General features: G+C 43.4%; 1 protein-coding gene across 2 annotated transcripts in view; it reads left to right on the top strand.

The window, feature by feature from the left end:
• Window positions 1–5,200: 5,200 nt before the first annotated feature.
• Window positions 5,201–27,050, top strand: part of zfhx4 (zinc finger homeobox 4) — a 90,270-nt gene continuing 68,420 nt past the window's right edge. Inside the window, exon 1 of one of the 2 annotated variants that reach the window (XM_062520718.1) lies at window positions 5,201–5,295. The gene's annotated coding sequence lies outside the window, so the exon portion shown is untranslated. Of the gene's footprint in view, window positions 5,296–8,443; window positions 8,792–27,050 lie in introns of those variants that run through there. The other variant, XM_062520717.1, reaches the window with a different exon arrangement.

Below are 27,050 nucleotides of genomic sequence, written 5' to 3'. Positions count from 1 at the left end.
CCTATTCAATTCAGGAATCAGCCTGTCTGGCTGTGTCTTGATTATTTGAATGTGACATTTAATATGTACACACCCTCTACAAATGCTGAAATAAAATCACACCAGCTCTTCCTTGGTGGATGAGGATGCCTTTCACAATTCATTTTTGGTGTTGATTTTTTTTTTGCGTCAAGAGTAATAACACCTTAGACGTGCTTTAGTAGTGATAGAGCCTGGAGCTCATGTGGGTCTAAGTGTGATCCCCCTTTGCTGCTCTCTGTGATAAAGAACACATACATATGTATTATTTGTACAGGATATATATGTGTGAGGGAGGTGTGTAATACAAATATGTATTTTCAGGATATCTGCAAAAAAATGCATAGGATGCACTCCACTCCCCTCAGACAATAGGTTCTCTATTTTCACCCCCCCTCTCTCCCTCTCTCTCTCTCTCTCTCTCTCTCCCTCACACACACACACACACACACACACACACACACACACTCACACACACACTTTTTCTCCCATTCTGCAGCATCTTTCCATTCGGTCTTGCTGCGAGAGACAATCTCTTGCCATGCGCAGTGTTCTGAAACCGAGCAGGTTGCTGTCAGTTTAAAAATGACTATAATAAAAGTGACCATGAAGATGGATCTTGTGATTTTGCGTTTCTAATCAGTCATCTGTGAAGAACAGTTTTGCTTTGATTCAGCAGGGCGCTGACAGGTGTGATTGATAGTGCGTGCGGATAAAAAAGGGTTATTAACTGTCTTCCTATTAAACTTGGGCGAGATGCTCCCCTCTCTGTCTGAGGCTGCCCGCGTGATTTAAGCCCAATCTCCAACCAGGTGAGAGAGGAGCAGCGGCACTCTTCCCTAGGCCAATCTCATCCCTCGCTTCTTTTCTTTCTTTTTTTCTCCTTTTCTTTTTTAACACCATTATATCGGTAGATTAAAGTCAAATTATCTCATTTTCAACCCTATCAGGCGATGAGCATCAGAGTCCACACAAATGGCTGATGAAGAGTGTCCACATGAATACATGCGGCTCTGCATATGCGCCACATGTGTCCATTGGGTGGACTGGTCACTAGCATTCAGTGGAGGCAAAAGCCAATTAGATGCAAGGTAATCTGTTGCATGGAGCCAAGCAGTAGGCTGCCTCTTATCTCCTTCCTTGTAAACATACTGAAGTTTAATATTTTAGGACATATTTTCTCATCCCTAAACACATCTGTGCGTCATATGTATGTTCTGTTCTGTCTTCTGTCTTTGGTTATCAGAGGGGGAAAAAAGGCTGATAGGAAGGCAAAGACATTTTCATATTTGATGTAGTGTTTTCGCCGTGCAGCTTTAAAGGCGATGTGACTGGCGCGGAGCAGAGAGGAGCAAGGCAAGGCAATAATAGGGTACACGAGATGCCGCCGATGTATCACAGGAAGAAAATCAAAGCACAAAAACTGCTCGCCACGGAAAAAAAAATAAAAGAAAAAAAATCCTCCGCCAGCGCCTGTCAACACAGCCCCTCAAAACATCGGCACCCTCAAACAAAAGCCAGTGGACAGCCTCAGTGCACTTACCTTGTTCGCGACAATTCCTCCTCTCTTTAGCCGCCACTGTCGCCCGCCGCCGCCGCCGCCGCGATCGTCCCCCCGCGTGCGCGCGGATGCCTGACGGCCGACCGCCACTCAGGAGGATCCAGCCCGGGCGCCTGGACTTCCCCCCCTCTCCTCCTCCTCCTCCTCCACCTCCATCTCCTTCCTTCCTTCCTTCCTTCCTTCCCTCTCTACTGATGCCTTGTCCTCCATGTTGGCATGGCTGCAGTATCTGTGCAAACAGATCCCAGGCTCTTTTCGCTCAGGCGCTGAGGGCTGGTTCCCCCGCTATTTGGCCCATGGGTGCATTTGAAATGGGGGGGAAAGGAAAGTGTGTGGCGCAAGCCGACAGGCTCTCTCCATCCGGGCTGCTCTCCAGGCTCCAGTGATGCCAGCCAGCCCTGTGCATGGCCACGGCCACTGAGAACCAGGACACTCTGCAGACACTTATCAGGCCACTCTCAGATTAAGTTACTTATCTCCATATTGCAGTGTAGGATAAGGGGAAAATGTTCTCCTCTAAAGGAAAGAAAGTGTATGGCGAAGGATGCATACTCTCTAGTTAATAAGGTTATACAGGACCTTGTTATTTTTTAACTGTTGCGATTTCATCTGTCAGGGCTTTTTTTGTGGAATGTGGTATGCTCTTTACCATGACCTGTAATTTCTTCCATCCCTAGGCCTCTGTGTGCATGAAGAGAAACTCTCACTCTCATCTCTCTCTCTCACTCTCTCCCTCCCTCTCTCTCTCACTCTCTCTCTCTCTTAGAAAAACACACACACAGATGTAGATGTAAACAAAATATATGATGATTCTGTTCTCTGTGCATATCTTTCTGTAATCTTACTCGTTAAGATATCTTACATGGCACAGTGGTTCATCACAGCCTGGTGTGTGTGGCTCACAATGAGTTAAGTATGTCATTGGGCACCTTTTCTGCATGAATACAAAAAATGGCTGTCAGAGACCTTCCCATTTTCAGTGCAGGAGACATGCTTTCAGAAGAGATCAACACTCATCTACTCACACGTAATGCTTTCTGACAGATTGTTTTTCAGAGACTACTTAATTGAGAGTGTGATATGGATGTTACATAAAAAGTCAAATGTTATGATTGAGCAGAATTGGTGCGTGCCTTCCAGTCTTATAACTACATTTTAGGTACATGTAACAACCTACATATTAAATAAGTATTTTACATTAACAATTACATTTACAAACACATGAAATAGTTAGTATTGTTTTTTTCATATCCTTTATTTAATGCAGGCTTTATAATTTTGGAAATGTAACAAGAGGAAACTTTAGACGGTACAATCTACAGCAATAGATGCAATAACAAAGCCTACTAATGATCTCTTTGATACGCACAGGGTAAAATCATTTGCTTACAGTAAAAAAAAAGAACACATTAAAATTCAATTGAACCAAAAGTGTTTGTTTAGTATCTTATTTATCAGCACACAAACCCAGGGAAAGGTTTGCTTGTTCTTATGTAGTGATGACAGCCCAAATCAGTGAGCTTCTCCCTGTGTGCTACAGTATATGCCTAATGGGCAGCAGTGGGGCCGCTCCGCTGGCCGTGCTATAGCCTGGCCTCTTTGATTCTGATTCAATCCGGATGGACGGATGGATTTGCCTTATCTGTCAAGTTGCCATGGAATTGACTTCTTCCTTTGGCCGCCGCCGCTGACCGCTTGTAGCCGCCTTATTTACCAGGCAGGACGGACCATTGAGTGCAAGAGGAGGGAGGGATACCTCCGAGGCCCCCGGAGACTAACTGCCACACGCTCTCTGTTTATATTAGCACTTGATTGGAGTCCGCTAAGGGCCACACACGTGTGGATTATCAGCATAACATGAATAATTCGATTTTCATTTAAACAAATCTTAGATTAAGGAAATGCAAAATGTAGGTAAAAGTATTACATGGTGTGTACTCCTCACCAATCTTTCAACTATTTTAGTTATTTAACAGGTGATCTCTTACTAATAGCTCCTAATTAAATGGTTAATTATTTGAATCGTGATATGCAAATTATGCAAATTGTCATAATTGGCTAATTAATTAAATTAATTGCTCATTATGGCAATGAGATTCTATAATAGTGGCTTTGGCCATATGGAAACTTTAAAGAACAGGATGTCACACATTGCAGTAATATTTATTTTTGTCTCACCACTGTAGATCTTAAAATAAGAACAAAGAAGGCAGGTGCATCAGGAAAAAAACAATACATTTTCCACCACCTTTGGACACTTGGCGAGACAGGTGTATACCCAAATCCACCGTTTCCTTTAATGAAGCTCGGAAAAATAAACAGACGAACCAATCTATGTGGGCTTGACAGAGAGGCTTGTTCTAAGCGTTTGTCTATTAAAGAGGGATCAACAATGAAAAGATCCGCGCTGCCCGGTGCAAGGGCCAAGCGGGAGGGCGCGCGGGGGGTGAACACACTCAATGGCACGAGCTACATCAACAAAAGCGTGTGCACGAGCGTAGTTCAGTGTACATTTCCTGATTAGATCGACTGGCCAACTGAAGTCACTTTTCAACAAACCGTTCCCACAAACGTCTTGCTAAATACTTTACAGTCACTTGCATTGATTTTCTTTATCAAATACACAGAGTGGCGCCGTGTGCGCACAGCCGCCTCCCTCGCCACTGGCTTCGACATGCAAGGTCTGTGATGGATGTAAATGTATTTGACTGACATGCGTTGATTTTAAACCAGCTCTTCTAACTTTCTTAACCTACGGATCAGTGCAACCAATGTCTGCACAACAGATCCCACCCGTGAACTTGAACACAGTGTGCCATTCATGACGTCCTAAGCTCATATCTGGTTATGCATAGTTTATTAATGACCTGAGGTCTTTATTATCGTTTGATGTGATAGCCTACTGCAATCTGACATTAGAATAACGTGGATACAATTACTCTTGTCTTCTTTAAAGTATGTCTCTTGCTTGTTTTGATTAAGCACTTCTCTAATTGTCATTCAGAGGGCTCTATCATTTTGCATATGGAAGCACTTAGGCTACAAAATATGTAACTTGATCGTGAACTACTCTGATACGCTTTATTTCAAACCACAGTCAAGTATATCCCTCTGGTTCCTTCAAAGGGGGAGAAAAGCAAAGCTGATACTGGTCTCATGTCGCGTATGGATTTTCGTTTATATAATCGATTGAAATGTCCCAATACATTGATTTAAGGTCCACTGTTTTACAAACAAGCGTTTATGGATCTCGATTTTACGTTATAAATGATTTTGGCATAGTGTTCGCAAATTCCCACTGTTTTGAGTAACATTACTAAACAAATAATCGTTTGTCACCTTTGGTCCGTCACTAAACAAGAATGCAAAATGGTTTAAAAAGCCTACTGGCGAAAAAAGGAGTGCACAAAACTGTCCTTATTTGTAAGATCATAAAATATTGCCTAAAAGCAATCATTTGCCCCCCATTAAAACCCTTAGAATTATATGCCATCTCGGAATGATTGCTGAATATTAAATTAAAGTTAGATAAGTCCGCATTGAGGGAGGCAGCACCCTATCCTCAACTTTCCCATTTTCTGAACCGGCATCAGCGCGCTCCTTTCTATTCAATGACAATGTGCCAAATCTAGGCATTTTGACAAGAGTTTCCATATGCTATATGAGGAGCATCAGAGAGAAGAAAGAAGGATACGGGATACCCTGTTATAACAAAGGTAGTTGATGTTTTATTTCAATTTCTGCTGGGTTTGTAAGAGCGCTTCGGAAACATATTATAAGCAATTTCAACATTTGGAAGAAATTGTGCATTTATCGATGTCTATTGAGTCGGTTGTTACGGAAAACACAAGACGGGAGAAAGTAGACGTCTTGCAGTTTTTTTTATATACATAAAAGATACTATCTCCAAGGAATATGTCCGTTTGTTTTTACGTTTAGAAACAGATATTCAACATTTCACATCTTGCAAATTGGTTAATTAAAATGCAAGAAATTATAATATTGCGCGTATCATGCAATGCTAGGCAATAACTTTTCTGTAGAATCTGATGAGGTTCGGTCTGTGTTTAATACAGTATTGTGGATATTGACCAGTCACCTGTACAGCTTCATCCCTTTCAGCTAAAGCTGGATGCCGATTTGATTTTCTTTCAGTGATCTTCATATAATATTAGACTATGTCCACATAGCGGATTGGTTTTTATTTTTTTATTTTACCTGCAATATTTTACATTTGGCGATAATATTAGATATAGGCAGGCTACACGCTGGGCCTCTTCTTCTTGTGTTTGTCTCGCAAAGTTTTTGTATTTGTCATGCTTACTTTTCCCCGGATTGCTTAGATGATATGTGTTCATAGAATAGGTTTTTTGACCAGATTTCGTGGTAGGGAAAGGGTCGCTTTCTGACAGAACATGACCTCTCCAACCCCAGAGGGCGCCAGGCGTTTTCCCCAAACCCCTTATCTCAAAGGAGGGACACGCTTATGCACATGACTTCATCAAGTCGAACAAAAATTAGAAAGATGTTTTAAAACATTGCTTGACTACAGGGAATGTAAATTATATCAACTTGGCAATGTTTTTTGTCGGTGAGGGAAATTCTTAAGTGTACAAATGCACGTCATGTAAACAATGTAAGATAGCATTAGGCTATACCACTAAACACAGTTTAATGTTGTATGATATATCATATCTAATGCAATAGTAACGTTTCATTCAAGCCATTCGAGATAGGAACATAGCCTACATAAGAATACTAAAATGTAGTTCTGCTAGATCATGGATAATGGGCTGTCAGTGGAAAATCATCAGATATGACCCCATTTCACAAACAGTGTTTTAACAGGCTCGGTGCTCAAGGAATAAAACACATATCCACACACAGAATATAAAGATATTCATCTGTATTTAAATGCAGATTTTAAAAAATATATTCAAATTGAGTCTGATATTAGTTAACACGGTCTTTTGGTAAATAGCTCTAGGAGAAGCATTAGCAAGCAGGGGAAAGGAGGGTGGAGACAGAAGCTCACAAACGTTATCAGTTTTAAATTCTTACTTTGTCCATTTTTTACATAGAACAGCAACTCAAAGCGTTGTAAAGAAGTCTCTGCGTTATGCAATAAATTACATCAGTCAGCATGCACAAATATACTTGCAAAGGATGAGAGCTCTTTAAAATCAATAGTTTCAAAGTCCTCCGCACGCAGAACACAGGTTAAACGCACTCGTCAACATTTGCAAACATTAAAATAACCTTTAGTCCGATGTATTTAGTTTACATTAAAGTAGCTCTGTGGTGGGACTCTCCTCGCGTTTTCTGTCCCTCCTACAGCGGACTCCCGCTCGTGTCTATTCCCTTGTCCTAATAAGAGCTCACATGGGGTTGGCAGTAGGATTCCCCGGAGGACCAGCAGCCATGAATCGGGGTGAAAAAGCAACGCCTCCGTTGACCATCTCTCCCGAGCCAGAGACCGAGAGAATCTGTGACATACCAATCCTAAAACCGGACTGAGGGACTTTGCCTCGGTGCAACCTCAGTCCTGCTAGCATCCTTATCGTGAGATCCGGAAAGCTAGCTCACTCAATTCACCTCCTTCGATTTTTTCATAAAGGAGAGGCGATCTCTTGATTTTCTCCCCGATTAACATCTTGTAGGGTCTTCTCTCCATGGCGACCATTAGTTGACTAAAGACTAAGACTACAGCAAGGAACTGTGTTGCCAAATGCAACTTTAAGGCAGAATTGTCTCCTAATGCCTCACTATGAATTTGTTCTTGATATAAAAATATTGCCATATAGCTGAGTACCACTGTCCTTTACCAGAGGTCATACTATTTTCAGTGGTGTGGAGGCCTGGAAATGTTCAATCATTCTTAAAAGTATATAAACAATACTGGACACAAAAGCCATGCATATATCTTTATAAAGCTACATCTGTTACAATTACTAGTTCATATATTCGTGCAAGGACAAAAGCAATATGTAGCCTATGTTCTCCACATTTTGAAAGACGAACAAATGAATATATGTATCGACTGTACAGTTAGATTTCACTAGGATGGCATTTGGTGTTTTAAACTAATCGTATTGCATGCTTGCACATCACCGCATTCTTTCACTGGTATATTGTGCTTCCCTTAAACTTTATTTTGTAGTCTTGGTCGGCGTAATTTAAAAGGGTGAAATTAAATGCAACATGTAACTTGCATTAACCTGTCAATGGCCTAAATATTATTTGTTAATTGATTTAAAAGTCAAGTTTGTTGGTAAAGTAGGAAACACATTCACTGGTGTCAATAGGCTATAGTTAAACCAGTAGCCTATGGTTGCATTCAATGCGCTTTACCGGCGAGCAGAAGCGCAGAAGACACTGGTCTAAATAAATATGATACTGGTTGGTGTAACGTTGTATTTCTTTAATTAACGGTCGTAAATGACACTAACAAGTGATTGTAAGTAAAAATGCTGTCGCTGGGTGACAGACCCGTAGCGTTGGCTACATCGTCACTGACATACGCATCCTCAAGCACGCAATCTGTTTGTTATTTTCATCTTGGGTCTAAAAGATGACTTGTGTCTGAAAGTCAGGAAATAGTCATGCATGTATTGTTCAGAATGACGTTTATCAATTTAGTATATAGCCAACCAAAAGATTTCCTCTCTTTCTATTAGATCGTGTTTGTATATCTGGCCCGCACTGCCCTTCGGCTGTCCAAGTTGAAACAGCGCGTCATTTGCAATGTGGAGACTGTTGATCACCTCGCTAATTACGCCTCTCTCTTGCTCTCTCTCTCTTTCTCTCCCTCCCTCCCTTGCTCACTCCCCCTCTCTCTCTCATTCCCAGAGTGCATATCGGGAATAGACACACAAAGACATGCGCACTCAACTTAATCAGCCATTTTTTTAAACAGGGCTAAAACGATAATAATTAGCAGAATAAAGACATATCGGATTTTCATTTCCTTTCCTTCTTTCCCCAACCCCTTCACAACCTTAACAGCCAGGCAACCGTCGACACCCTCAAAACGCCCGGACCCAAAGGATCGCTTCTTCATTCTCTCGCCATTCGCATTTTTATTTTTTTCCAATAAAGTTGGAGGATTATTTTTCTTTTTTCATTCGGTACACTCTTTCGCATATACTGGATGTGGTTTTCTTTACAAACGATATAGCGGAGAAGAAGCGGAGAGATCTGCGGGGGAAGAAAGTAAGTTTTTTTAGCTTTAACTTTTATTGAGTAGTTGGTGTTAAATTTAGGTCGCGTATTGATTATCTTTCTTTGTTGATTCCGCAGAATCTTTGACATCCCCTTCTCAGATTACAGCAATTGTGAGACTTTCTCTGCATTTGACTACCTTTTAAAATGTTTTGGTTAGTTTTAAACGGGTATCGCGGTACTATTAAGAACAAACTGTCAGTACAGTAGGCAGTCGATAGAGAATGACAGCACTATCGTAGCCAGATTCTATTTTCAAAGTTTATTCAGGCTCCTATTTATAATCTTTTCCAGGTTTTGGTTATCACATATGATGGCATGATTTGTATAAGAAAGACACCGTATTGTTAATTATTAATCTTCAAGTGGAGAGGTCCGATTTCACGTTCGTTACGGGTTTTTTTGCCTTTTCGGCGAAGAGTTGGACGCGGCTTTTGTACAGCTATTAGCTTGCTGGTCCATAATTGCTTTGATCTTGTCGTATGGTCCATTGTTGGCATCTCGGTCGAGCTATGAGGCATAATCTTTTAAAACAATGTCGCTCCAAACAGGCAACATTCGGAGCAGAGCACGCAGGCTACCCTGATAACACTTTGGCGAAACGGTGTCGCGACGTAAGCTACTGATGAGGATTCAGGCATGTGAATACGGACCAACGGGTTTCATTCTTAGTGTATAGTCAAGAATCCTTTCATATGAAGTCATCTACATCCAAAATATCACTCGGCATACATCGCTATTACCTGCTGCGTGCTAAGTAGTTTCCCTTTACCGCGGCGTGGATGTCTGTGTCGCCGAGAAAAGAGACCGATAGGAGGAATACAACTCTAACATCAGGCAGGTCCCATCGAGACAACAACTCCGGGAATCTTAAGTGTCTACCATTGAAAATGGACTTATAAAACACGACGTTTTCATATGGTCACCAATACTACTTCCCATTTTACTTCAGTCCTCTTGCCGTAAGTTCCATTTTGCGCCTTATTTCCTTTTCTTGTATCATGTTCCCCATTCAATGAATTGTCCTTGCGGATGGTGGTATGATGCCATGGATTCCTAAACTTCTACATGTAATTGTTTTTGTGAGCTGTAACCCTAACATTGGACATGGAGAGAAAAGGGGAACGTAGGGTGTCTTGGCTTTTTGGTTGATGGTTAGTGCAAGGCAGAGTCTCGGCTCCGATTGGAACGCGACAGTGACAAGGGCATCGATCGCTTGCATTGAGAGCCCAGAAAAAAACAAGGCAGGAGGGGAACACAACACAAACCCCGGTATGTAGCGGTGTGTGTAAAGGCTCCGGTCGCCGTATCATGAGCTGGCGAGATGGTTTATTTTTGAGGATTTTCGTGGGTCCCTTCTTGTATTCTGCGTTGCGGATTAATAATTTCCTTATTTTGTTTATTTTATAGGAAATTAGATAAACGTTAAACGGCATTTTATTTCGTGGTATGGTTTGTCAATAGATGTAGATGTACTGTAGGCAATTTTTTTGCAAATTTGGAAAATTATTTCCCACCCGAGGCTTGGATTTTATTCCAAATATGGATTTAATGGACTATTTTATTGTGTTTTACCTTTAACGGTTTAAATTATATTATTATTAGGCTAGACTTATTATTATTATTATTACTATTACTATTATTGTTGTTGTTGTTCTTATTATTATTATTATTATTATTACTAGTGGTATCATTGTTATTACCACAGCCTTTGTTATAGATTGTGTAATGAATAGCCTTTTTATTTGTTGTTGTGCTATATCAGTGCACAGATTAAAGTTGCCTGTGTTTTTACCTTTATCTTTGTGTTGGTGTGCATATCTGAACTCTGTACTTGAAGGTAGCTAACATTACCCTTACATGTATTGATAGATGTGGACAATGGTTAATATCTTAACTGCAAATAGTATAAGATATGGCTGGATATGAATCAATACATTGGTATTCTCAAAATAATTGAGGCTGCATTGATCCACAATCCCTTTCCTTGGAACTATGTCAGAGTGATGTAATTGTCCCAGCGACTTTTGTTTTTAAAGGTATTGTGCTTTATATGCATGCCTTGTTTTGATGGGAAGCTGGTGTGTGTGTGTGTGTGTGTGTGTGTGTGTGTGTGAGAGAGAGAGAGTGTGTGTGTGTGTGTGTGTGTGTGTATGTGTGTGGAGCATTTTGCTGTCTCCTAACCTGTGTGTTTATTTTGTGATGGATAAAAACAGTGCAGATTAATTTTTAGGCTGCATGGGATATTGTAAAGCCAGGCAGGGAAGCACCTAATGGCCTTGGAGATTCTGCAAAAAAGACAGGCTCAGACTTCTCCAAAGACCCGACAATGTGTCATTTCCATGAAGCCAAATTGCCCTCTGCCTATATGACATTAATGTGCAAATCAATATTTCAGGATTAAATTTCCCTTCTTCATTTTTTATGGTTTCTACCTCAATAAGTCTCAGGTCCAATAGGAGAGACTGGATGATTTAAAATCCCTTACTGTAGAAAGGTTTGCCTCAACCCTGCCGCGGCACTTTGCAGTGCATCGCAGATGACTGTCATAGCGTGACACGCAAACGTCCCATTTAGGGTGCAGTTGCGCTGAGGGAGGATTTTGTGCTGAGCAGAATAGTTTTGAAAATGTGGCTATCCGAGTATTGATTGTTATTACAATGAATATGTCCTTACGCTGTGACACTGGTACACATGTGTAGACACTTTCACTCTCTGTTTCTCTGGCCAGCACAATATACGCACGCACACACGCACACTCACACACTCACACACACCACACACACACACACACACACACACACACACACACACACACACACACACACACACACACACACACACACACACACAATCTCTCGCTCTCTCTCTCTCTCTCTCACATACACACACACAGGCATACACAGCCTCAGCATACATCATGCATTCATTAGTAAACAGAATACACTCGTTGCCGTAAATGTGCATCTTCCTGAAATCTTTCCTCGGGTCAGAAAGTGAAATTATATTCCCCCTAGTCATGAACAAGACGTGGCCGATGAAAAGACGAATTTTTTTCAAAATGCGGAAACCCACAGTATTGTACAGTATTTCATTGTGCTGCCGCACTTGGCTCTGTGGAAATTCATTATCCCATTCAGTTTCCGATGTCACGGGGGTGAGCTTTATTTTCTGTTTTCTTAAGAGCGGACACCATGGGCCTTTCTCTTTCCGAGGTTCCTCTGTCTGTCTGTCATTAGGTGTTTGTTTTTCGACTCCTCCTGTGCCATCTGGTCCCTGTTCTGAAGCACAGCTGCATGAATTTCATATGTGATAGAACAGTTTTTCCATTTGGCTCTTCAGCTCCATGCTTTGAACAGACAGGCTCGCTTAATTTAGCCGGCTAAAAGAAACGCAACATGGAGAAGGACAAAGGGCTCTTTAATCTGGCCGTTGCTTTTTGATTTCTATGAAGATTCCTGTCTATTGCACTTTCAAGACCTGGGCCAGTGCAGAGGTTTCGAGGGCAATGTTTTTTTTTTTTTTTTTTTTTTTTTGTATCTGCCACTTTTCTCTCACGAAGGAAGCAAATGTCAGGCTGCTGTATGGAAAAGTGTTATGTTACATATCTTCATTTTTTAAGATATGTTTTATTGGAAAAAAAAAACCCTTTAGAGCGAAAACAATGGACAGTCCTTGGCTGATCAGTTTACTGATTTAAGCGATTTCCAAAAAAGCTTCCATAGAGGATAATATAGCTTCCCTTTACGCCTCTTCTCCTCATGATGGCCGTAGATAGCACTGAAAAATTATCACATTGTTGTCCGAAGAACTGTGGGGCTTTTGTGGTCGGCGGCCCAATTGAATTTGGTCCAGTTAGGACGCAACAGAACATGCCTCGGTCCACAGCTCTCTGGGTGGGGAGTGGGGGGGGGGGGGGGGGTAGTGTGTGTGTGTGTGTGTGTGGGTGGGGGGGTTGGAGAAAAGGAGGGGGGGGTGGAAAGCTGAGAAGTCAGGGAGCTGGCTTAATGTATTAAGTGGGGGGCTTTTTGTGTTGCCCCCGAGGCTGTACCATAACACGCAGAGCCTCTCCTGCTTAGAGGCTGTCTGAAGGGTTAAAGACTTGGACGGGGTTCAAGCCTCAGAGCGCCTGGGGAAAGCGCAGCGAGAACATGTACATGTTTCATGTAATTAGCGATTAATTATATTAACATATGCAAATTGTCAACTCGGAGGTTTGTTCAGCTGGCCGAGATCAGCTGGTCACAAACGGCTCATTGTTCCCGGGCAAATAATGGATTTGGAGGCTGGATAGTGGAAAGGCATCACCAGCTATCTAATTTGAAGTCGTACCATAGCAAAATTTCATTAGTCTCCATGGAGACTTGGTTAATTATGCTGACTAATGCCCCCCCCCCCCCCCCCATCACCCCCCATGACCCCCCACCCCCTCACACCACCTCCCAAAATAAAAGAAGGAAAAGGCTGTGAGCTTAATCCATCTCACAATGACACTTGTTTACACACGCGTCCCCCCGTCCCCCCCTCCTTCCTCGTGTGGACATTTGCATATGCAAATCCGGTGTCTATTTCGTTAGTCTCTTTTTGGTGGTGGCTTGGTGTTGCACACGTGGAAGACAATGGCTTGTGTCCGGGCTGAGGAAGGACGCTAGCGAGCGGCCCAGCGGCATTCTTTCATAATTTGCCTGTGATTAATAGATCAGGCCCACTCTGCTTAGGCCCCGACACAAGAGAAGGTCAGTGCCAAGAAGAGTTTCCACAGCAACTAAAGTGCTGCTCTCTTCCCTAAGGCTAATTAAATAACACACTTAAAGCCAATCCTTTAAAAAAAAAAACTCAAAATAAGAGAAATCACTCTCACATTCACATACACGCACACACACACAAAAATTGCACGCACTCCCTGAAATAATCTCTAGTTTCTGTAGTTGCCAAAGATGAGGGGATGTTTGACGAGACACCGGTTCCTCAGCATTAATGTCGACTTTTTTTGACAGAAATGTAAACTGATATAATTGCTTTGCAGTGGAAGGAATGGAGGAGGCTTCTATGTGTGTGAAAGCATCAGAGGAGGATTAGCATTGCTTTGCATAATGCAGAGCGGCCTCTGAATAGGCCGGTGAATGGTCGACTGGGTGGCTAAGATGAAAGGAAGATGGAAAATGCTGCCTCTTCCTCCTTTCTTTTATTCCGGGGGTCTTGGCTCTCCCTAAAGATGTGTTTGTCGAGGACTTGAGACAACATGCGTGCAGCCCGTATATATATCTGGAGCCTCCCAAGATGCCGGCAGATTTTGTCGTCACGTGAAGTAATATGTATGGTAATGAGAGACTGGTAAATATGGGCTCCTTTTGGCTTTAGTGCGGGGGAAAAAATGTATGAGTGCGTCTGACGGCGAAAACATTAGATGCATTGTTCTAATGGAGCTGTATCTTCTGTGCGGAGAAGTGCCACGGTGCAGGGGAAATTCCGGATCTGTAAGTCAATTAATCGTTCTGTTGACAGCGCGGTGTGCACGTTAAAAATGGCTCTTTTTGAATAGATGTGCTTAAAAGACACAGCCGACAGTCTGGCCTGAGATGTAAGTCTCAGTTTTATTTTTTTGTTGTTGTTTTTTTTTTTAGCGTTTTTTTTTTTTTGTTCCTGTCGTTTGTTCCAGAGAAAATGTGTTTAAAATGTTAAGATGAGGAACAGATCACTGTGACGTGAGCCCCTAACGCCACTGGGGGAAGAGTAACGTACAGCAGCATCACTGGAATTACTCTCTCTCTCTCTCTCTCTCTCTCTCTCGCGTGCTCTCTCTCTCTCTCTCTCTCTCTCGCTCTCTCACTGTCTGTTGTCGGCTGTATGGAAATGATCTCGTGGTGAACACAGGCAGCGACAAAAGAAATGTCCCCATGTTGTTTTGTTGTTTTCCACTAGGTCAGTGTCCTCTTTCACTGACCTTTTGTGCATCATAACTAGGCTTTTTTCAAATGCTAATTTTTTTATAGAGAAGAGAGACTGTGTCAGAGAGAAGTGCTGCTTCTGAACAAAAGCATCCTTTTCTCTCTCCTTTCTCCTCTGTGATGAGAGCAACTTATTTGTTCCTTTAGTGCAAAAGAGGTAAGCTCTGTGTTGATTTTTTAAAAAAAGATGACACTGCCACTCTTTTTAACCCTTGAACAATAAGGAAAGATGCTGCTCAAAGGATTGTTCAGTGCGTTTTTTTTTTGGAGTGGGTCGCAGTTTAGACGGGTCATGGCAATTGTCTGGCTGGACCGAGTGTGGGCTCTGACATACTTTACCAGATGTTGATTTCCAGCCCGCTGCCAAGGGAAACTTGTATGCAGTGGAGTGTCCCTTTCACCCCAGTAGGGTCGCCTCCCTTTTGCTTGGATGCATTTTGGACTCTCCACTTTTTTGGGGGGTAAGGAGAGACTAATAGAGTTACTGAGGCTTTGTACAAAGAGAGGATGAGGACTGCGACGTCTTCGAACATTTGCTTTAAAAAAAAAAAAAGAAGCATACTGTTATGGGAAAGACTTGTTATCGAGAGGAAATGTAATTTTTGTCCTCACTGAAAACGTTCATTATTGAACAGAGTTATCTAAATGTTTTTGTTGCTGTTGGGTTGAGGCCAGGCTGGATTGCATTTCTCCCTCTGTCAGTCCACGTCTCATCGGACAAGGGGGATTCCCTCCCTCCCTCCCTCCTCATTCTCTCAAGCTCACTCTGTTTTGCATGAGCCATCTTGCTCAGGATATTAAAATGGAAAGAAATGGATTCAGCATTTATACATGTGCATTCATTTTCCTGGAAAGGACAAGCAGGCGCTAAGGCACGGACGTGATGGAGCACGGCTACTAATCCTTCTTCTGTGTGCTCCCCCTCAAATCCAAATGGTTCCTGCTCCGTTATTTTATTTTTTTTCCATCTCGCTCTCCCTCTCGTTCTGTCTCTCTCCCTTTTCTCCCTGATCCCAGTTCAGGTTAAAGTAGGAGAGTGAGACATCTTTCTTATGTAAACCCAGCTGTGTTCGTTTAATCTGGCAGAGTCCAGCTCCCTGCTCCTGTGTTGGTGTGTGTGTGTACGCTGATTTTCTGACGAATCAGGGTCGCCGATCCAAACACGGCCTAGCTTCAGCGCTGGCTCCCGTTCGACCCGCGATGGCAGGCAGACAGACACACATGCACCCCGTCCAGGGTCGAAGGTCGCCATGTCTGTGCCGTTACAGCACAGGTTCCAAGGACCTTCTGCTAGCTCCCTATGGACCAGACCTGGCTCTGCATTGTTTTATGGCAGTAAATTCACAGTAACTACAATGGTCCTTATTCAAACAGTAAGGCAGTCAGTACACTCTACTGTTTTTAAAGCTGTGCGGTTGGACATACTAAAATACTGTCTGCATATTCAGTACTTGTCCAGCAAGCTAGTTTGAATGAGTTGACTTTGACTTTGTGCACCTGCTGTACATGGTGTAAAAGAGTATAGATATTTCATTTGTTTATATATTATTATGATATATAAAATCAGCAGCCGTAGTAGGCATAAGGAGAGAAGAGTGTATGTTCTTTAGTATGGTCTATCTGGATTCTAGAAGATGCTATAGGTTTGTGTCGTGTCGGAGCAGCACTGTGCATTGCGACGTGTTTGTTCTTATCTGTTTTTTTCTCTGTCTGCTTTTACGGTAACATGAGAAAAGCGTCTGAGCAGTTTGCAGGGAGACAGCGCAGAATAGCACGGTACAGGTCACCTTTGTGATTTAATGAGCCTTGTCACATACTGCTTTAAAACATAAAGGTAAAGCAGACACTATGTTTAGTCTGTTATAAATATGTATGGCGACCAGGTCATGCTGTTAATAGAACCATATCCAACTTTCCAGAAAAGATACCAGCAGTAGTACTCTTCACAACACGCTACCACTTACTCACAAGTGGATCAAAGCAGCAGAATGCAAAGATGCATTGAACCCTCTACAAACCAGCAATAACAAAGATTCTCCGATGGAAACCACGCCTGATCATAGCACTGCCAGCACTAAATGCTGCTACACACACTCAGGCCAAAATGGCAGCCACGAGCATGTCTGTCCCATTTCCTCCCCCGAGTCGAAGCATCCCCCAGCGTCTGATCTCATAATATATGTATACGCATACAGACATGCGGTATTGTGGTGCACATTTTCAAAGCCAATTGGCTTTGGATAACAAGCCATTATTAGCGATCATGAGAGGATGGTGGAGGCTAATTAAATATGTATGATTGTAGTGTCTTAAGTATACAGATAAATGAGTGCTGGCCTCATGAATATGCAAGACACTCAGTTATCCTTGGCCGTAATGAAAAGACGATATTAATATAGCCACTCCACCTGACTGTCTGTCTCGATGGTTGCGTATGCGTGTGTGGCTCTGTGCGAGTATGTGGGAGTGTGTGGTGGATGTGTGTGTGTGTGTGTGTGTGTGTGTGTGTGTGTGTGTGTGTGTGTGTGTGTGTGTGTGTGTGTGTGTGTGTGTGTGTGTGTGTGTGTGTGTGTGTGTGTGTGTGTGTGTGTGTATGTGAGCATGAAAATGCGGGGATATGTATCTTCTTGTCCTCAGAGAGAAGATATTTCCAGACACACTCACAACCACACACACACACACACACACACACACACACACACACACTGGTAGGCTACACTCACACCGTTGGGCCCCGTGTTTGTGTTGGGGTGGAGGTTGAGCACTCCCCCAGCTGTCCCAAGAGAGGTATTTAGTTAATACTAGACTCCTCATATCCTGTCGCAGTCTGGGCTGGCCGCGGCGTTGGAATCATCTCTAATTATTTGCTTTAAAGAAGTTTAGACTTTCCAGTGGTAAGGAGGAACAGAGACCTTTCTCGTAGGATCGTAATAGGTCATCTTGTCATCACGTTTAATGATGTGTAAATGGTTTGGTGTCGGGGTGGACTGCAGGGTCATTTTGCTGGAATTTGCCTTAAACAGGCTCAGCTTTAGGTTGTGTGCGATGCCGGGGAAGGCTACTTTGTGTATTTTTGAAAGAAAGGCCCTTTAAACAGTCGTAAAAAGGAAGAGGTATATTTTTCCATATGAATTGAAGTTATGGCAGTGTTTAGCAGTCCTCCTTGTCCTCCTGTGGAAAGTTAGGTACCTCAGTCATCCTTCCATCTGAAAACTTTTACAGACAATTTTCGAAAAGTGCTGAAAGTTCAAAAGTGTAATAGAACTGTGTCTTTTTTTCTCTTTCTCTCTGTCTCTTTCTGAAACAGTACGAAGGGACCATTAGGGAAAATTGAGGTCCATTTGGGGTATTCCACATAAAATCAAATCAGGGGCTCACAAAAGATCTGGAGATACATACTAATGCAGTGTGGTTCATTTTCAGAAAGAGTGGGAGGAGGTGGGGGGGGGGGGCTGTGAGGGACTGAGACATCGAACATTTTCCATCTGAGCCACAGCATTAACACACTGTCTCCTGGTGTGGTTAACACACACACACACACACACGCTCACACACTCACACACTGTAGTTATGAGCGGTGGGTGTTGATAACAAAAAAACAAATTACTTTTTCCTATGAATGTTGGCAATGAGGTCTTGAGGATATCATGTGTGCTCTGCGTTAACTATCTTTTTTTGTTCAGCCGACAACGCCTCCCTTGATGTATTTTTTTCCCATTTTTTTGCTTTGTTTTTGTTTTGTCTTGTCTTGTTTTGTTTGGAGTTGCCATTGACCCCAGAATCCCCACCCTGTGTGTAGCAGCAGCAGCAGCAGCGGCAGCAGCCTTGAAGGCTGTAGTAGTACGAGGCGTAGCGCTCCGTGGCTGTCCACTCTCAGCTCCGCTCGGCGCTCTGATAATATGTTTGCGGTGGAGGAAATGCAGCTCGCCGGGGCTTTCCAATGGCATCTGTGAAAATAAGCCGTAATTCCTGTAATATTGCTCTCGCTCTCCCTCGCTCGCCTGCCCACCCTCTCCCTGCCAAACCCAAAGACTCCGCAGAGCTGCGCTTCTCTTTCATCTCAGAAATGGATCTTCCCCGACCAAACCGTTGGCGCAAATTAATGAATTGAGGCTCTCTTTTCTTTAGAATATGGTTATTATTCAAATGTTACTTTCATATTTTGTGTCTGAACTGTACGGACGTTAATGGGTGGTTGTGAGTGCCAGGTCTGTGGAATTTGTGTTTGAGAGTAAATTTGATTCGTAGTTCGCATGACATTCGGTTTATTTGATAATGGAATATTTTGCCCCTAATCTGAAACCAGGCTAATTAAAGCTGACAGTTGTTTGTTTGGAGTGAAACCCAATTAAAACATAAATATGTGTTTTTTTCTCTCTTGCCCTCTTTTTTTTCTCTCTCTCTTTCCTTTTTTTGAGCTAAGTAATGGCCCCATGATGGCAAAGAAAACAAATGTTTTTTTTTCTTTTTTCGGCCGTGGAGGAGGGCAAACTCACAACAGCTGTCAGAAATGAGTTTGTTTTAAAAAGCAAATGCTTTTTTGGTCTAAAGTTCATTTCAGTTGGAGCTCTGTAATTAAATAGAGTCCCCAACCTTAAGTTAATTAGTAATTGCCCGGATCCAGAAAGGAGGAGATATCGTGAGCTGAATGTCTTGCTCACCCATATAAGGACATTAGTCCCCGATACAAAAAGCCTATTTAGAAGAAGAATTCATTCGTTAGTGTGAGAGTTGTTTTGACAGGGCTTGTTGTTTTTGAGTCTTTCTTTTTTTTTCTGAAATACATCTCGGAGGAATGCTGAACTGGCTATTCCTAACAGTATTGGAATGCATAAGCGGATACCTGCGCCCTGTGATTATATTTATGAAGATAATTAGAGGACAGGCGGTCCTGTGAGCATAGTCTTTAGGCTTTATTGTTGCTGTGGGAAAATGACAGCACGGGGAAAAGGTCAGCACGACTGACTAACAAAATGGCTCCGCAATTAGACATGGTGGCTCCCGCACATCTTTAAAAACACATACCTCAGAGTCAGAGGACTCTGCGTGAACACCGGTGTTTTGTACTGTGCATACCACTGCATTACGGTGGATAAGATGACCAGGCCTATAGCACCTGTTCCGTCAAGCAGAAGATAAGTCTCGGGTCACTTGAGTGTTACACGGTGTTAAATGTAGTTACATGCCGTTAAATGTGTTTCTGTGTTGTTAAGTTTAGTTAGATGTTACATGTTATGAGATGTTGTTAGATGCTGTTAGAGATTGCCCACTAAGGTTAGAAAATAACAGTATGCAGCACAAACTACTGGCACAAACAGAAGCAAAGGGAGGTCTGCAATTATAATGCAGAACGCTTTTTTCTCAAATTCAGTCCTCTAGCGTTCTCAGTGAAGCCCTGTACATGGGAAACAAACATTGTGGCATAAACACACAAAACATCAACAGCCAATCAACACAGTACTTCAGGTGTAGAGGAGGGAGGGGTGTACTTTGGTTAGCTGTTGAAATCAAACTTCAACATCCTTTTGTCAGAATGGTTGCATCTTCACAAGTTGATCATTGACCATAGAAGTTGTCAGGTGCTGCTTGACGTTAGATGATGTTAGATGCTGGTACAGGTGCTAGTGCACATCTTAGTGTCCGAGGTCTTGTCCACCTCACCAGCACAGTGGCACAGTGGGCGTATGTATGGACATCTGATCACGTGCGCTACATGAGCCTCAACAATAGGTCCCAATGGGGCTTTATGGGTCAGTATTTGAATGTGTGTGTGTGTGTGTGTGTGTGTGCGTCAATGGATGTGTGCATATTTGCTCATGTGTGTGCATGTGCGTGTGTGTTCATTCAGACATTCTTGTCTCTCACTCCCTCTTTCTTTATCTCTCTCTCTCTCCCTCCCTCCCTCCCTCTGTGTGTGTGTGTGTGTGTGTGTGTGTGTGTGTGTGTGTCTGTGTCTGTGGTCACTGTTTGCCCACTCCAGAGCAGATCTGTTTGTACTGTTTCTCCACTGCTGAGTTCAATGTGTGTGTTCTGAACTAGTGAACTTCCCTCGGCTCTCGCTGCCCTCAACCTATATCAACCTGACAGCGGCCCCAGCACCACAAACAAACAAAACAAAACAAAACAAAACAAAACTGTGTGATTTATTAATTCGGATCTTGATTAATTGAGTGCATCTCTCTGTCAAACAACAACATCCTAGATTATGAGGATTAATGTTTAGAGGGATTATTAATTTCACTTCATAAATCCTTTTTTTTATAACTTGGGGAGGGGCCCAGGCTTCTCCTACTGAAACAGATGCAGCGCAAACTGCGATTTATGTAACTGGTAAGCGCTTTCATATTGTATATATTGTACCTTACAAGAGCACGATTGACCAGTAGATTAATATTTATTTAGCACGGGGAAATCAAAGGATTAAGCCAGTCATCATTTTAACTCTAATCCAGCTTTGCCTGGGCTAGACAAAGAGAGGGCGATTACTGAACATGAGGCTGCCAAAGCTGCAATTAGATTCTCTGCTTCCTTGGTCAGCATGGAAAAACACACATACAAATACAAATACAACACACACACACACACACACACACACACACACACACACACACACACACACACACAAAGGCATGCATCCAGGTATGAACACATACAGATCTCCACATGCAACTGCACACACACACACCACGCACACAAACAGAGATGTATAGGGAGAGAGATGAAGGGCTCCTGGTAGGGAGGAGGGCTCCAGTGCTGTGTGCCTCCATGAGACGTGTGAGTGCAGCTGAAAGTGAACTGTATGTATTGCTCATGCATGTGTAAAGGAGGAGCAGATCACACACAAAGCCCACGCCAGAGAGGTGAGAGGACGACGAGAGGAGCCACACTGTTTACACTCAGCAGTTAGCTCCTCTGAAATATGTCCCCGTGTGTGTGTGCATGTGTGTGTTTGTGTGTGTGTGTGTGTGTGTGTGTGTGTGTGTGTGTGTGTGTGTGTGTGTGTGTGTGTGTGTGTGTGTGTGTGTGTGTGTGTGTGTGTGTGTGTGTGTGTGTGTGTGTGTGTGTGTGTGTGTGTGTGTGTGTTATGTCTGTGTGCGTGTGTGTGTGTGTTCTAGTTCCACACTATAGTATTGTGTGTGGAAATAACATATCTGCTTTGCTAATTAAGCTAAAAGACTCAGCGGGGGACTTGGGGAGGTTGAGAGGAGGGATGCAACCCTCATTTGCATCTTGGTGATTTCTCTTAGCAAAACACACAACGCCACGAGTGAGCTCAGGGTCTCAGGTGGGCTGGCAAATATGCCTCGTTTTCATTTATTTTAAATAGAAAAAACACACTACCAGGGCGCTCTCTCTCTCTCTCTCTGTGTGTGAGAGAGGTAGAGGGAAAAATGCAAAGTTAACTTAGCAAAGCTGCCTATTAGGTACAAATGTGTAGTGTTGAAACAGTGCTAGAGAGTGGGGCTAGGGAGAGGGAGAGGGAGGGGTTAGAGAGGGATAGTGGAAGGTACAGAATGAGTGTGAGAGAGGTCAGATGGAGGGAGGGAGGGGATGGAGGGAGGGAGGGAGGGAGGGAAGGAGAGTCTTTCTTCCATCACGTGGACGCGGACACAGGCAGACAGCAGAGGAAGACTCGGAAAGATGTGAAACCAGATGTGAGGTGAAGGAGTTGGAGAGGGGAAAAAACAGATAAAAAGACAGGAGCACATGGTGTAGGGGAGAGAGTGAGTGAGAGAGAGAGCAACAGGACCTGCTTAAAGGGGAAGGCAGGCTCTTAGCCATTGAGCTCTCCCCTTTAACCCCATGCCTTTTCCACCCTTCTAGTGAATGTTAATGATTTTTCTGCCCCCTCCCTCAGCCGACCCCCCCTCTCTTCTCTTCTCTTCTCTTCTCCTCTCTTCTCCCCCTGCTCCCTTCCAGAAAGACACAGCGTCATTGTTTGTTGCAAGGGCCTTTACTTTCAAACTTAATTACCTTCATCTCCTTTGTGGTGACTGAGGCTGAACGTTTCTCTCTCTCTCTCTCTCTCTCTCTTCTCTCTCTCTATCTCTCTCTCTTCTCTCTCTCTCTCTCTCTTTTCTTCTCTCACCGTGTCAGGGGAGGTCGTCACACATTCTTTGGAGGCTGCTCTTCATTAGTCCTGGGTGCAGGAGCATTCCTGCCTGCACTGGGAAGGTAGACGCGACCCCGCACACACACTGGAAGGAGTCCCCCCGCGTACACACCAGTGGGAAGCTCTAAGCTGGTTAATGTAGTATAATTGTCTGGACATAGACTGGCCTTTGTTTGTGCGGTTCATTTCCAATCAGCCATAATTAACTCCAGAGTGCTTCCAGATTGCCAGCAAAAGAAAAATTGTGGCTTTTTCCCTTTTTCTTCTCGCTTTTCTCTTTTTTTCCGCCCTCTAACTCTGCTTTGAATCGAGAAAACACATTAGCTATGTAGATTATGTCTCCCTTTGATATGGGTGCCCCCTGTTAAAACTCTTTAACGGGAAAGCCAGTCGCATGAAACCAGGCTAAATCCAGTGCTCATTAATTTTTTTCTCCCTTACAGTTAACAGAGTTTGCCTTTAGTTATATTTAAATGGCCTCATCCCAATAATATTACTATAAACCATAAGTCATAGTCACTTCTTGTGTGGAGTTTTTAAGGCCATATTATTCTTGGTACTTGCTCTGATATGTCTTAGAGAAAACAAGGCCTCAGATTAGGACAGTAAGGCAGTCACCCATGTCTGGTGCAACCTCTTTTTTTAGGTTCTTTGGGAGATTACACGTACTTACACACACGTTGCCTTTTGATTTTCGTTCTCCAGAAGACATTTTGTGGATAGGTAATTTGTCCGACAAGATTCCTGACTCCTAAAAGGACTTCTCTTTTGCCAAAGTTTGGAGGTGGGGTGGGGGTGTGCCACGCCCGACTGTAATGATATGGTATCGGTTGAAAATGAGGGGCCTCCAAACGTTTCCGTGGCACAGGGGATTTCTACAGCTTCTACTATTACACCTCTGGGCACAAACGAGGTCGCAGAGAGTCTTTGTGAGAACAAAAAAAAAAAGAGAAGAAAATGGTCACGCAAACCTTCGTTTTTTTTCTCCACCTCTCCTCCTCCTCTCCTTTGCAATTCCGTTTCTTTCTGACTTAAACAAGAAAGACTTAAGGTCCCCAGTGTCCTTGGAAGGGCAGAGAAGCGCTTGATGTTTGGATAATACCTCTTTGATGGATTTTTCATCAGTTCTTTCAGCATGGCAACAAATAAACAAGTATAATTACACTTGTGAAGGCCCATTCATGGCATTGTCAGGATTAGATATATGTGTAGCTTCCACACAGTGAGTCTCTTTTGTCTTTGCCTAACGCGCTATGACATTTTGATAGAGGATTTGGTGTAGGGGGTTTGGGAAGAGGAGGGGGGGTGGTGAAGGTGGAAGGAAAAAAAGCCAGAGCTGAGACAGGACTGACCTTTCTGTATGCTCATATAATTCAAGGATGTTTTTATTTATTTCTTCTCCGCTCTCATTTTTATTATTAGGTGTCAGTGCAGCAAAGCACACTCTGGCCACACAGAAGAGCGGTAACTTTTAACCTGCGTTTGGCTTCTTAAAGGGGAAGAAAGGACGAAGACAAAAGAGAGAGAAAAGAGGGAGCTAGAGAGAGTGGAGGAGGAATGTTAAAAGCAAGTGAAATCCCCAGCTTTGAGAAAGGCTGCTATCCTCCGGTGCAAGCTCCTGAAAGGCAGATGGAAAGGGTGATGTAGGGGGGCTGTGTGTGTGTGTGTGTGTGTGTGTGTGTGTGTGTGTGTGTGTGTGTGTGCGTGGGGGGTGGCAGAAAAACAAAAGGCAAAAGAAATCTCTCTGTGCCCTCTTTCCCAAGAACTTAGCACTCCGGCAAACCTAGCATTCCTTTCCTATTAAAACCACCCCCCCTACACACACACACACACACACACACACACACACACACTGGGCCCCCCTCCTGATCAGATCACATTCTTTTTAATCACTTCACAGACACTGTCTCCACGGAGCACTGGGAGAGGGCAGGGACAGTCTTAATTAAAAAACAGAGGTAGAAACGCTGTTTGCTATTGCTTTGTTCTAACCGGAGCTGGAACGGTTTCTAGGCAGGGAGATCTGTGGCCTCATTGTTGAGGGAAAAAAGAGAAAGAGACAGATAGAGAGAGAGAGAGAGAGAGAGAGAGAGAGAGAGAGAGAGAGAGAGAGAGAGAGAGAGAGAGAGAGAGAGAGAGAGAGAGAGAGAGAGAGAGAGAGAGAGTGGTGAGGGTTGGGTGGGTGGCAGGGGAAGGACAGAGCCACTTTATGTTCTAAGGAACGGATCTTTGTGTTAGGTAGGGCTTTTTGTTATTTTTTTGCTTTGTGCATCGAAAGAAGGTGGCAACTTTGTGAAAAGGGTGGGGAGGAGAGCTGTTTCACAGCTATGGCAGCGCATGTGGGGAGAATCACACAGACGTGTTCTGCACAAATGAAATGATATCAGGGGGAAAAAACACACACATGGAACCCTTTAATAGGAGGTATGTAGTGGATCACTTGTTTCAAGTTGTGGAAAAAGGCTGTCTGTGTCTTCCTGAACAATGATTAATATTTCCTTTCTCTCCTAAGCAAAATTAGTTTTGATTTGGGGCTAGTCAAACTTATTCAGATGAGACTGATAGCCAAAGCGTTCCGTATTTGACTTAGCACCGAATTCGAAAAGTCTGGATGAACTTAGCGTTCACCATGCAGCTACATGCAAAGTAAAAGCATAAGCACTTCAAGTGCTTGACAGTGAAAGACACCTCGTCAAACGTCCGCGTATCAGTAGGATCTCTGGATGTTGTGCTAGCGTCAGCGGGTAGACGTCTGGCATCAAAACAAGTGTAGCTCTTTATCTCTTTGTGCGCTCGTCTATAATTCACTGTGATGTAATGATTCCCAGGCATCGGCAGAGAAGCGTCACGCAACACATCTCCACCGAGGCATCCTGGCACTTGAAGTGCCAAGACATGCATGATTTATTAAAAAAAAAAGGAAGCATGTCTTTTATGTCCAAAAGCTGCGTCAAGCAAACCTGCGTGTCTGCATTTTACAAGACACAGCAGTGCTAAGTAGTGTAGACCAGTACCATAGCAAAAAAAAAACAACTCAACTCTCAACTCTCCATCATTTTGGGATGATAGCGGAGCCGCGTGAGACGCCTCCACCACCACCACCACCACCACCTGAGTGAGGAGATGGAGGAAGTTGAGTGTAGCTCCATCTGCGAATCATTTCCCCGAGCCTTTGATAAATGTAAAGGGTGAAATATAATGGAAACAAATCACACAGAAGTGGGGTGTGCGCGCCTGACAATAGAGAGGCAGGGAAAGAGGGCTGTTATGTGCATTGTCAGAAGGTTGTTGTTTTATGATGTGCCGTGGAGTCTCCCAGAACGTCGCTGGAATGTTGCGAGTGTGCTTGTGTGTGTGAGTGTGTGTGTGTCTGTGTGTGTTGTACACACACATACACACATACACACACACACACACACACACACACACACGCAGCGCCCATAAGCCCTTGAGGCACAGCTGCTGTCTCTGTGATGTTACCTTGTGATCTTAACAGGGGAGATGGAGAGAAATTATCAGAAGAGAACATTGTAATCTTCACCAGCTTCTCGTGCCAAAGTGTGTGTTTGGGAGACACATTCCTCTCGCGTTGCATAAACGTTGCCCCATCCTGGCTCTCCTCTTGATGTTTGGAGCTGGATGCAAATGGGGGCTAATTTCGAGCTAATTGCGGCTCTGAATGTCTTTTTGGCATTGGGTGAAAGACGCCCTCACTCCTGTACGCTCTCTCTCTTTCCATCTCTCCGTTTCTCCCCCTCTCTCTCTCTCTAACTCTCGGCTGCCTGTTGTGTGAGTAACCTCTGTTTCATGTTTGCTCAGCTCAGGAAAATGACATTTTCATCTGCCTTTGTAATGTTTCATTTTCCCCTGATTAATCTGACAGTTTATCTGTCATGCACAAACATAAATGACTTGTAGTCTCTCCCTAATCTCCGTTGTCCCGGGGTTGGCTTCTGCTCCGATCTCTTTTTCGCTCAAGATTAGACTTGATTAGAGGCGAGGGTGGGGTGGGAGGGAGAGAGAAAGAGAGAAAGGAAAGAAAAAAAAAACATTTTTATTCCTGTAGTTAATATACATTGGGCCTCCCCACAAGTCAGTTAGCCAAGGGTTGTTTTAAATTAATCCCCAAATTACTTTGTTGTGCAGCAAAGGGAGACTCTGAAAACAAGGTGGAGAGGGCATGGTTGCT

This window comes from Sardina pilchardus, chromosome 19 (assembly GCF_963854185.1).
Source record: "Sardina pilchardus chromosome 19, fSarPil1.1, whole genome shotgun sequence".
NCBI classification, from domain to species: domain Eukaryota; kingdom Metazoa; phylum Chordata; class Actinopteri; order Clupeiformes; family Clupeidae; genus Sardina; species Sardina pilchardus.
This window is presented reverse-complemented; position numbering and strand designations above follow the sequence as displayed.